This window comes from Bidens hawaiensis, unplaced genomic scaffold (assembly GCF_021521415.1).
Source record: "Bidens hawaiensis isolate Kalapana, Puna unplaced genomic scaffold, B.hawaiensis_p1.1 tig00035947_1, whole genome shotgun sequence".
In the NCBI taxonomy this organism is placed as follows: Eukaryota; Viridiplantae; Streptophyta; class Magnoliopsida; order Asterales; family Asteraceae; genus Bidens; species Bidens hawaiensis.
The window spans coordinates 59,974-73,099 of NW_027496266.1; positions in this window are offsets into that span (position 1 = coordinate 59,974).

Sequence of the window (13,126 nt, forward strand, 5' to 3'; positions counted from 1 at the left end):
ATGGGTCCTTACGCATGTAACAAACAATATTGCTCTCCTTTAGAGGATAATAGGACCATTGAGATTATTTCCTTATGCTCCATTAAGTAGAAACCTTATGTATGTTCCAGTCTATACTCGTTTAGATATTACTCAAAATTGCAACACACTAGACATGTCTAGATTAATGTGAAGCATCTAAAAGAGTATTAAAATATCTTTAAAGGAAACGGAAGATTATAATTAAGAAGAAGTGAGAATTCAAACCAGTTGATTACTTTAAATTTTGTTATACTTAAATATACAAAATTTAATTTTTGGGATGTATGCTTATGTCACTAGATAAATCTATCTCATGGAGGAGTCATAATGAACTGATAACAACAACCTAATCAATAAATGTTGTTGAATATTTATCAACGAACTCATAAGTTTATTAGCTCCATATAAATTGTATATTAAAGACTTACTGTGATAAAGTTAGCTACCATGTTTTCTCAAACAGTAACAGTTCGAGAGGTGCTGCATTAAAATTTCGATATGAAATCAATTATTCGTTTATGAATGAAATGAGGAAACTAAATTTTCGTATCGAATACATTCATAATATGCTTAAGGATTCAATAATTAAAAGTCTATCACCCATAAGTCTTATATAAGCGCTTAATAATTAAGACGGGATTACTAATGACCGTGTATGATTGCATATTGTACTATGAATGCCTAATTATATAATTTTCATCAGTTTTGATTTTGTACGTCTCTTAATATGTTCTGCATGCATAATGACATATAGACGAATTAATATACAAATAAAACATTCTAAAGAGCTTGCTTGAAAATTTTGATCATAGCTACTTAGGTCTTAAATAAAGACTCCAGTATGATTAATGGGGTCTTGAGCTGATGTTCAATTCAATGAATGTATTTCTCTGCTCCAGTTTGAGTTTAAAGCTAAAATGAGTGTTAACTCCTAATCAGACTTACCTAATACTCATAATAAATGATTACTCAGCCAAGTGAGAGAATGTTAGAATAAATATATAATTATATATTTATATGTGGCCATTATAATCATTTATATTATAATAGATCAAAATTATTAATATACTTTATTATATATTAGCTTGGTAATTGTTGATGAGCCATATTACCCTTATAGCTAATAAAGGGTTTCCTCTTGGATGTATATATAGAGAGAATAAATTGACATCATAACCTAATTTCACATACAATTTTATATGCTTCCTCTCTCCTAAATCGGGTTCCTCTCAAGAACCCTAACACCATCCTTAACTATACATCCTAAATGGGAACTCGACCAAGCTGACAATCATGTCGTCTACATCATTCTTTGATGCGGTTTCTACTCTCCCTATTGTAACAGGTACGTGTATAGTTATAGGTGTATCGTATTATCATGTTTTTCCATTAGTAACATGAAGAATTGATCAACAACCAGGTGCAACCTTTTATTCATGTCACATGTGTAGTGTAATTCAAACGCTTATGCGGTGGTGCAAAACACACTTTTGTACGGATTTCGATAGGGTAGTTAGAGGTGTTCAAGTGAGTTGTGTGAACATCTGATTTGTAATTTTATCATTTTATAATGATTGTTTTTTTTCTTTTGTCTATTTTGAAGATATTTTGTTATTAAACATGTTTATTTTGATAATTTTCACTTTGTAAGATAGGTGATTGATGAAATACTTCAATGATTTGTGATCCCATAAAATGGTAATTTTATGTCATTTAGCATCCACTCTCACAAAAGGTGCAAATACTAATTTTGTGACATCCAGAGCGTTCATAATTTAGAAACTGAATCCATAAATAACCTTTGAATAGGTCACTATATCATTTTCGAGACCAAAACACTGGGTTTTATGATTTCGTCATATAACACTATGTTATGTAATATTTGTATGGTAAAGGAAAAATAATGCCGTTGATTTGAGGTAACCACTTTCTGAAAAAAATAATAGATTAAAGAAGAGATTTGAGATATTTGTATTCTTCCATCCTCTCTTTAATTCTTATTACAAGACTATAAATACTAAAGAAGCCTAAATGCATTAAAACTAATACAACGGGTGATAATTGTTGAACCTTTGATTTATTTGTCCTTGCCTTGCCTTAACTTGTGGTTGTCAATAACACCCCTATAACTGAGTTGTATGTTCTTTGATGAATCTTCATTATGAACAGGGGCGGACCTACATAGTAACCATCGGTGTCCCGAGACATCAATGCTTTTTTAAAAATTTCTTAGAAGCGATATAATAAAATTTTTGAATGACCCCATACTTATATTACTATTCTAGTCTAATGGAAACTCCCTTGCTTCACCATTCAAAAGACGCGAGTTCGAGCCTTGGCATGCTCCGTTTTTTATGTTTTTTGTTTTTTTTAAAACTAGTAAGAGTGCCGGCGTGTTGCGGCGGGACACAATTGTGATTTACTTTGTAGGGGCTCGTTTTGTTACCGACATTTTTGATAGTAACATTTGGCTTCCGTTTAGGTTACGATACCAAGAGTTGTCATTTAGACAACTATATTAGGTAAGAAGGAAATTATTTAAAAAGCCGTATACAGTTATTTTGTTTTTTTGTTTAACTATCTTTCATTATCGAATGTTGTATTTTTATATAAACATTTGTTTAAAGAACATGTTAGAGGCTGTAGTTTAATTGTGCCGAATTGAATGTGTGTCAGAACATAGATAAAAATAAGCATGTGACAATAATATTGAAAATATATTTATAATTCTTAAAAAAGAGAGAATGGTGGCCGGAAAACAATTTGCAACACAATAATATGTACAAAACGCTGATTTAACAAGACCGCATTAACGTAGGCTAAAGTGATGCCGAATATGTGAGTGAACGACTATTGATGTATAAACCTAAATCATATCTATTAAGTGAACCATTCTACACCAAAAATATAGCACAATATTCTTTAGACTCAGTTTGTAATACAACTTATATCAAGATGTAGATAAAAGTAATTCACTTGATCTTCTTTATACAACTTATAACAAGACCGCGTTAACGTAGGCTAAAGTGATGCCGAATATGTGAGTGAACGACTATTGATGTACAAACTTACTATCATATCTAATAAGTGAACCATTCTACACCAAAAATATAGCACAATATTCTTTACACTCAGTTTGTAATACAACTTATATCAATATGTAGATAAAAGTAATTTGCTTGATCTTCTTTATAAACCGACCCTATTGAAAACAACCATAACAATTTGTTGCCCTCAAGTTGCAGCCTCAAAAGAAATACCTTGGTTACCTTATAGCGATGGGTCTAAAAACCCAAATTTTTCATTTTCAGTCCTTTAACTTTCAGAGTTGGTATTTTTAGCCCCTTAACTTATAATCTTGACATTATTGGCCTAAAACTAGATGGGGTATTTTCACAGTGTTACATCCTCCCCACCTTTAGAAAAATCTCGTCCTCGAGATTTATGCAAAGAGATGTGGATATTTTCGTTTCATTTCGGACTCAAGTTCCCAAGTGAATTCCGGACCACGTTTGGAATTCCATCTTACTTTGACCAATTTCAACCTTTTGCGTTTTAAAAACTTGATTTGACTATCTTCAATCTATATCCGTTTCTCTACAAACTTGAGTTTCTCATTCACCTGTACATCCGTTAGAGGCATAGCAAGTGTCTCATCAGCTATACATTTTCGTAAATTCGATACATGAAATACATCATGGATTCCTTGCATTTCTTCGGGTAACTCAAGTCGATAAGCTACAGGACCTATTCTTTCAACAATTTTGAATGGTCCAACAAAACGCGGACCTAACTTCCCTTTCTTTCCAAAACAAACCACACCTTTCCAAGGTGATACTTTGAGCAACACTTTGTCTCCTTCTTTGAATTCTAACGGTTTTCGTCTTACATCAGCATAAATTTTCTGTCTGTCACGTGCTGCTTTCAATCTTTCTCGAATTTGTATTACTTGGTCAGTTGTTCTTTGAACAATCTCGGGACCTGATAACTGATTATCACCAATTTCAGACCAACATACAGGTGTTCTACATTTCCGGCCATATAGTGCTTCGTATGGAGCCATTTGTATACTTGTGTGATAGCTATTGTTATACGAAAATTCCATCAACGCTAGGTGAGTATCCCAGCTTCCACTTAGATCTATAACACAAGCGCGAAGCATATCTTCCAATGTTTGAATTGTTCTCTCACTTTGTCCATCTGTCTGTGGATGATAAGCAGTACTCAAATTTAACCGTGTACCCATTGCTTTTTGGAAACTTCTCCAGAAGTTAGAAGTGAAACGACTATCTCTATCGGATATGATTGTCAACGGCACACCATGCAATGATACAATATTTTCTACATATAGTTGCGCCAATTTATCCATGCTATAAGATTCCTGAATTGGAATGAAATGGGCTGATTTGGTCAGCCTATCAACAATGACCCAGACAACATCATTTTGTCGGGATGTCTTGGGTAACATCATAATAAAATCCATGGTAATCATATCCCATTTCCAAATCGGAATCTCAGGTTGTGTTAACAAACCTAACGGCTTTTGATGCTCGGCTTTGACCTTTGAACATGTCAAACATTTTACCACATACAGAGCAATTTCTTTCTTCATTCAAATCCACCAATTTCATCCTTAAGATTATGATACATCTTATCGCTACCCGGATGCATCATATACTTAGATTTGTGAGCTTCCTCTAATATCTTCTCTCGTAAATTCCCAACCATTGGTATCCAGATTCTTTTCCCTAATCTGAGTATATCATCATCGCCCTTAACTAATTGATCTATTGTTCCATTTTCTTTTTCGGCCTTTATGTTATTTTCTTCTAGTGCCAATTTCTGAGCTTCCTTAATTTTAGTTAATAGATCAATTTTGAGTTCTAACCTCAAAGCTCGTACTCTTTTTGTCTTTTCGTGTTCTTTTCTACTTAAAGCATTAGCTACCACATTAGCTTTACCTTCTTGGTAAACTATCTCACAATCATAATCGTTCAATGTTTCCATCCATCGCCTCTGTCTCATGTTCAATTCTTTCTGATCAAATATGTGCTTCAGACTTTTGTGATCGGTATAAACTGTAAACTTCACACCATATAAATAGTGTCGCCATAATTTTAATGCAAAAATTATAGCTCCCAACTCTAGATCATGGGTAGTGTAATTTTTCTCGTGAACCTTTAATTGTCGTGAAGCATAAGCAATTACCTTCTTTTCTTGCATCAGAACACATCCCATTTCTGTATGTGAAGCATCACAATATACAATGAAATTATCTTGCCCCTCAGGTAAGGCTAAGATAGGTGCGTTTGTCAGTTTTTGTTTAAGAGTTTCAAATGCCTCTTCTTGCATTGGTCCCCATTCAAATTTAACAAATTTGCTAGTAAGTGAAGTTAATGGAACCGCTATCCTTGAGAAATTCTGGATAAACCTTCAATAATAACCTGCTAACCCTAGAAAACTTCTTACTTGAGTCGGAGTCTTGGGTTTCTCCCATTTAGTAATAGCTTCAATCTTTTCCGGATCTACTTGAATACCTTTCTCATTAACAATATGTCTAAGAAACTGTACTTCAGATAACCAGAATTCGCATTTTGAAAATTTGGCATAAAGCTTCTCTTTCCTTAACGTTTCGAGTAGGGTTTTCAAATGAGCTTGGTGTTCTTCCTTCGTCTTGGAATAGATAAGAATGTCATCAATAAAGACAATAACAAACTTATCCAAGTAAGGTTTGCAGATTCGGTTCATCATATCCATAAAAGCTGCCGGAGCATTAGTGAGTCCAAAAGGCATAACAGTGAACTTATAATGTCCGTATCGGGTTCTGAATGTTGTCTTGGATATGTCTTCTTCTTGAACTTTCAGTTGATGATACCCGGATCTAAGATCAATCTTGGAAAAACAACTTGCACCTTGTAATTGATCGAAAAGATCATCAATCCTTGGCAACGGATATCGATTCTTGATCGTGACTTTATTCAATTCTTGATAGTCAATACACATCCTCATTGATCCGTCTTTCTTCTTAACAAACAATATTGGAGCTCCCCAGGGTGAAGAACTTGGTCGTATAAATCCTTTCTCCAATAACTCGTCCAACTGCTTTTTCAGTTCCTTCATCTCAGTTGGTGCTAATCTATAAAGAGATTTAGCAATTGGAGCTGTTCCTGGAACTAAGTCGATTCTGAACTCAACTTCTCGATCTGGCGGAATTCCAGGTAACTCGTCAGGAAATACATCCTTGAATTCAGTGACAATTGGGACCTCTTCTAGTTTCTTAGGCTCGGGCTCCTTGGTTACATAATCCATAAATGCTAAGCAACCTTTACTCAAACAATGACTTGCCTTTATTTTTGAAATGATTCCTATTTTACCAGAATCTTTATCTCCGGCTATTCGCATTATTTTATTGTTTGGAGTTAGAATTTCAATAGCCTTTTCGTTACATAGTATTCGGGCTTGGTTGGCGGCTAACCAGTCCATTCCTAAAATAACATCAAATCCAGCTAACTCCATTGGTAACAATTGCACTGGCATTTCATATCCGGCTAAGGTAATATAACTTTTTAATACCTCAAATATTTTGATTAATGACCCATTAGCCGTTTCTACTTCATATTGCTTATTCAATTTAGCTAGAGGTTCATTTAATAGACTACAAAACTTATAATCTATAAAACTTTGATTAGCTCCTAAATCAAATAATACTCTAGCATAAACATTATTGATAAGAAACGTACCAGTAATCACATCTGGTAATTCACACGCCTTTTGTGTGTTCAGCATAAACGTGCGGGCATTTCCCTTTCTCTCCTCGTTTCTGGCACCACTACCACTGGCGCCTCCAGCTGCCGGTTTCTTCTTAGTGCATTCCGCACTAAAGTGTCCCTTCTCACCACACTCAAAACACACAATCAACTTTTTCCTACAATCCTCCTCCTTGTGTCCTGGTCGTTTGCAAAAGTTGCAAGTTGATTATGGATCAAACTTGCGGACATCAACTTTGGGGGTGGGTTTCAAACATTTCCCATCATGCTTTTTACCACAATTCTTACACAGTGGTCGATTAAACACACTTGACCCTTCTCTACCTCTTCCAAACTTCTGTCTACCATCATTCTCTTTCTTCCTTTCAACCACCATCTTTTTCTCTTCATCTTTATTTCGAATCATACTTTCCATCAGATATCCTGCTAATTCAATTGCGGATTCAATACTAGGAGGCATGTGTGATCTTACATGATCACGAATTTCTTTTGGCAACCCATAAATATATCTGGTTACTTTGTTGTACTCCGGTGTAACCAGATGCGGTACAAGTCTATAGTATTCAAGGAACTTCGTGTTGTATTCCTTGAGATTGGTGCCTATGACCTTATGATTCCATAACTTGGTCTGAATTTGATCAACTTCATGTATCGGGCAGAACCTTTGTTTAACCAGTTCTTTGAAAATTTTCCATTAAAGATTATACAAATTACTTCTTCCTTTCACGTCTATCAACGTATTCCACCATTCCAGCGCCTCTCCCTTAAACATTTGGGACGAGTACTGGATACTCTCCTCTTCGGTACACTTACTGATAATAATTATTGATTCCATTTCCTCGAGCCAACGAAGAGTAACAATTGCGCCCTTATCCCCATAGAATTCTTTCGGTTTGTATACTTGAAAGTCCTTAAACGTACATCCCGCATTGACTTTCCTTTTCTTTGTTTGTCTTGGCTCATATTCAGCAGTAAAACTCTCGTATCCCTTATCTTTCAGTTCCTTTGTTTTATCATCCCTCGTCCTTTTTGAATCTTTTGGTTTAGAATGAACAGATATGCTATGACTTGGTTGTTTAATTGATCTTGATTTTGACCTAGCCACACTTTTTGAATTCGCGGTGTGGTCTTGCACAATTTTTATTAGAGGAGTCACAACTTCTTTGATTAACGGAGAAACTGTTTCTTTTATCATATCGCGAATTTCTCCAATGTATTCTTCGGGTAGTAAATTATTATTTTTAGGGGTCTTTGCTTTATCAGCTTGACTCCCTTGACTGACTCGGGTTTCTCGTTGTTCGGACATTCTGTAAATCATATAAATACATGAATTTAAAACTCAATACGCAAACTTTTATTCATAGTATTACAAAAAGATAGAAATACAACAGTAATTATATAATCCTAATCTTTGGTCCATTTCTTAACCATCTTCTTCATCTTATCACATTTTTTTATAATCTTATGACCCATCTTTTTCTTCTTGATCCTTTCGTTTCTTAATTCATCCATTACTGAGTTGGGTGGGTTGGGATACCCTACAGGTGCGGATGCTGAAGGAAAAAGATAAGCGTTTTCTCTCGGATACAAGTGAGGATTAGCTATATATGTCTGCATTTCCTCATCAGGTAGATTGGTTGTATAGAATTCTTCAATCAGACGGGCTTCTTCTCGTATGTCGTTTGCTTGTTCATCTATGGTTGGTACTGGTCCATGATATGGTGGAAAATTAGGATTATCAGAATAATAAACCGATCTTCGACTCGGTTCAACTAAAGTTTGAGCACCTGGTGGGGGCGATCCAAAATGCCATAAACTCTGGTTGGAATGACAGTTCATCTAACTCGAAGATTCAGTCCTGGTTTCTTGCTTGACTCTACTTTGAACTTCCATATCATACGGATAATAGTTCGGAGTACCGGTCATTGGAACACTTTCGGAAGTGTCACTGGATATTTCGATCGGCATTTCTGGACTTCCCGGAGCATACATTGATTGGCTTCCGTAAGCCAAGTAAGGATCAATTTGATCAACAGGGTTTGATTGGTTTAGATTCATCGGATTCAGATCAGCCGGGTTTACGTACACCGGTTCAGTCGGTTTTACCGAAATAGTTGGCCACTTAGGACCAAAATTTGTGCTAACTCGGTCAGACGGCTCAGCATCGGGGGCAGGATTAGATCGCCTTGCGACCCGACGTTTTTGTCCGTAGTAGTTATTGTAAGACATCTGTATATATATAATAACTTAGGGATATGAAGACTACCAATCATAACTTATCCCTACTTATCAGATAAATGGTTAAAGTTTAGGTATTAATTTTAATACCTAATTCGCTGAAACCGATGGCTCTGATACCAACCTACCACACCCCAATCCAGGGCCTAGGAGTGCGACCATCAGTTGGTACCTGTTTTGTAAATATATCAGAGTAGCGGGTTCATTTTAGCGGAAGTCTTTATATATTAAAATATTAATTTACATTATCAAAATTACTCGGGAATTATACAACCGAGTTTCAGTTTTACAAAACCGTGATATTAACAATACAAGGATTTATAATATTCAAAAACAAGCCATCTCAAGCGATCTTCTATGACTCCAATCCTTGTATATCATCTATTATCATCTACTTACCTGCAAGGGTGGAAAAACACGTCAGCTATATGCTGGTGAAACGTTGACTCGATAAAACATTTATAACAGTCGTTAAATACAAACATAGTTTTCTGTTTCACAAACTCAGCAGGAATGCCTGTCCATTCCCGGGATTTGTACCACGGCCCTACACACACAATTCAAAGGTTCCACGAGTATATAGCCCCTGTTCGGAGACAACCTTCCCCTAGGCTATATAACACTGTTGGAGAATCGGTTATGACTGACTTGGTTTTGTATGCCAATCATCAGTTATGTTTGGATCCAGACACATGTGTATTCGGTCTGAGTTGCTTTTTATTATCTATTTTGTATTATAACAATTTTATAGATTATATCTCATGTAAACATTTATCAGACTCTTTGTAATAAATAACCTGTCTATTACAAGAGTAAAATCAGTTCAGACAATAAAAGGGTTAACGTGTTCATCTTATATTATCAGTAGGAAATATCAACCTCCTTGGCTTCAGTATCTATTAACCTATATTCATAATAGGTATGCATAAGTACCTAGTTGGTATAATTCAGCAGACTTTAAGTCTGTTACAGTTTCGGCAGACTCGAGGTCTGATCAGCAGACTTAATGTCTGATTCAGTTCAGCAGACTCGAGGTCTGATCAGCAGACTCTTAAGTCTGACCTAACCTTAGTATGGTTATAGTCGTTTTATGAAAATACTTTGAATTTACATATGGCGTTTGGAATAGCACGCTTTGGCCTAATAAAGGATATCACGTTGGCAAACTTCTCCAGGTAAGCAATAGGGTCCCACGGTTGATTGGGATTTGTACGAATTGTTTTCCTTAGGCAAGAAGAGTCTACTAATGATACCCCATTCCAGTTACTACATGCCCGTCAAAATAATAGTTTTGATAACATTACCTCACGTGGAAGCAATGTCTTTACTTTATAAAACATTAATTGGAAAATAATTACAGTTAACGACTATACCCTTAACTAAGCTATATCTTATGTATTTAAAGTAACTAGTAAAGTAACTTAACCTTAATCGGCTCGACGAGACTTAAGAGCTAAGAAATCAACAGCAATTCAGCTTGTACTTCGTTACAAGATCAGCAGCTCGTTAAACAGCGTAACGACACCTTGTTTCTTTACGAAAACAGCCCTCGACACCCTAGAACACCCTTGACACGGTTACCTAGGTTAAGTGTGTGAAATGAAGGTGAAAATGAGATGCATTGGCTTGAACCCGTGGCTGCCCTTTTATAGGCGAGTTTTGCAGACCATCGCGTAGCGCGATGGCCTTTTCCCAAGGCCGTCACATAGCGCGACGCCGCAATTAATCAGAAGCTGCCACGTGTTGACACGTGGTTGGCCACGTGTCCGGGGTTACTTAACCTGGTCATCGCGTAGCGCGATGAACTAGTTAAGTTTGGCCGTCGCGTAGCGCGGCGCCCCCTTTTTTCTTGAATTGTGTGATTCTCTGTCGCGTAGCGCGACAGAGTTATTCAGAGAACCATCGCTTAGCGCGATGGGTCTAAATACCCAAAATTTTCATTTTCAGTCCTTTAACTTTCAGAATTGGCATTTTTAGCCCCTTAACTTCTAATCTTGATGTTATTGGCCCAAAACTAGATAGGGTATTTTCACGGTGTTACAGTTTGTTTTGCCTCCTTAAAGTTATAAAATTTGAAGCTAAAATGCAGGAAGCAACTGATTTGATCAGATATCTTATTTACAGATGTTAAATAGCCATATCTGTGATGTTGACCAGAACAAAGCATGCACTAATACCGGCATTCATTAATGCCAAATATGATTATGATCATTGATGCTCTTTTAGTAATCTGATTGGCAGCACAGATAACTAACAGATGTGGAGTTAGTAAGCTTTGATAATAACCTAAAGTTGCAAGCTTAAACTCAGTTCCATACGTCGGTTTGCTTACAATTTAGTGGTGTTTGACCATTAATATTATTATGTGACATATTTTCTGGCTCAATTAAATCATAAGACACTTATGCCTAGTGGTGCTAAGTAAGGCCTGAAGAGCTTTTACAAGACCTATAATAAGAGAGCATGAAATCTTTGTGATATTCTTATCAATATAATTAAAAGAAATTGGTTCTTATTGTATTAACGTGTGAACCATCCATGGCATATTCAAGAAACAAGATCAAGAGAATTCCACAATGAACGAACCACTAACTTTATGAGAGATACTAGCAGATGAAGGCATTATTGTGTGAATTTCTTGCAAATAATTTTGTTTTTTTTTCCTTCACACACAACTTTATGATCATCTGATATTAACTGAAGCAGAAGTCTACGGGGTTGGTGACCCATTGGTAAAGGAAAAACCTTTAAAACACCAAGGGATTGGGAGGTCTTGGGTGCTGATGAGTTGACCATAAGAATCTCTATAATCTATATCTGAATCAAACTTCTCCAATGTCTAGGCCTAATGAATATATAAAAAACATTAAATAAGTAATCCGTGTATAGATCTTTGTATCAAATATTAAACATAAAACATATAAGCTCAGGCAGTCATTTATCATAAAGTTAAAAAAAAAGATTAAATATGTAAAAAGTTATGTGTCCATAGGCACTAAATAGAGCGGGAAATAGTTTTTCAGTGACCTACAAAGAGTTAAAAACTCATCACATAAATGAAATTACATTAAATGAAAAAAAGAAATGAGAAGCAAATAGATAACATCATAGTTTGATAATCAATAACAAATTAAAAAATGAAATAACACATGCGTATGAAGTCAAAATTAGATTGCTTTGTATGTCCATCCATGAGTCAATAGAAGTTTTGACCAATCAAATGAGTTTATAAGTAAGAAAAATTATACATCAAGTTACCAAGATTGTTTTACTAGAAAAAAGTGCTGCTTTTTAGTTTTCAATATTGTTTTACCAATTAATGAAACCAAAATCTGGCCCGTTACTGATGCTAGAATGTCGCTATCTAGTAAAAAACAATTAAATCTAGTGTCCTAATCACCTTAAGCTAATCAGGGAAAGTAGGGTGTCGAACCACGAGGAGTATATGGTCAGTGTGAAGTGAAAACAATTCCTAAACTTTTGAAGTAACTTAGTTAACAGTGCTGATCATACTAGCCAATGGATTTGGGTTTTATACTAAATGAACAATTAATCAAGTATTCTATCAGTCAAACAAAGCAAATCACACCCAGGAATCCAAGTAAGTAACCTAACAGCAAACTCATGCAATTTAACAGATAAACTATCTTGTGTCAACTACAGACTGACTAACCGGTTAAACCTTAGGTATCCACGCTCGCTAACACACGGCACTAGTTATCAAACGGTCCCTGCCAGTGCGACTCAACTAAGGGCAAACGTATGCTTTCTCACAATTAACAGGTCAAAACAATCCTATAAGCAATTATCATAGCAACTGGCACACTAATCGTTCTGATCGAAATAAACCTAAACTGACGTTGTGCACAATAATACTAGACATCAATACTCATAGATTAACATCAAGATAATTACAATCAATCGTTCTAGTACATGAGAAAATAACTGTTAAATACAATACTCTACATCCCGGGTATGATTTGAAGGGTCGAGCCGCGTCTCGGCATCTCTCGGCCTTCGACTATGATGACTTGGATCATATCTATGGACTCTAGATGAATGGAAATGATGATCGGCTGCTATTCTCCTTGGAAATTGCT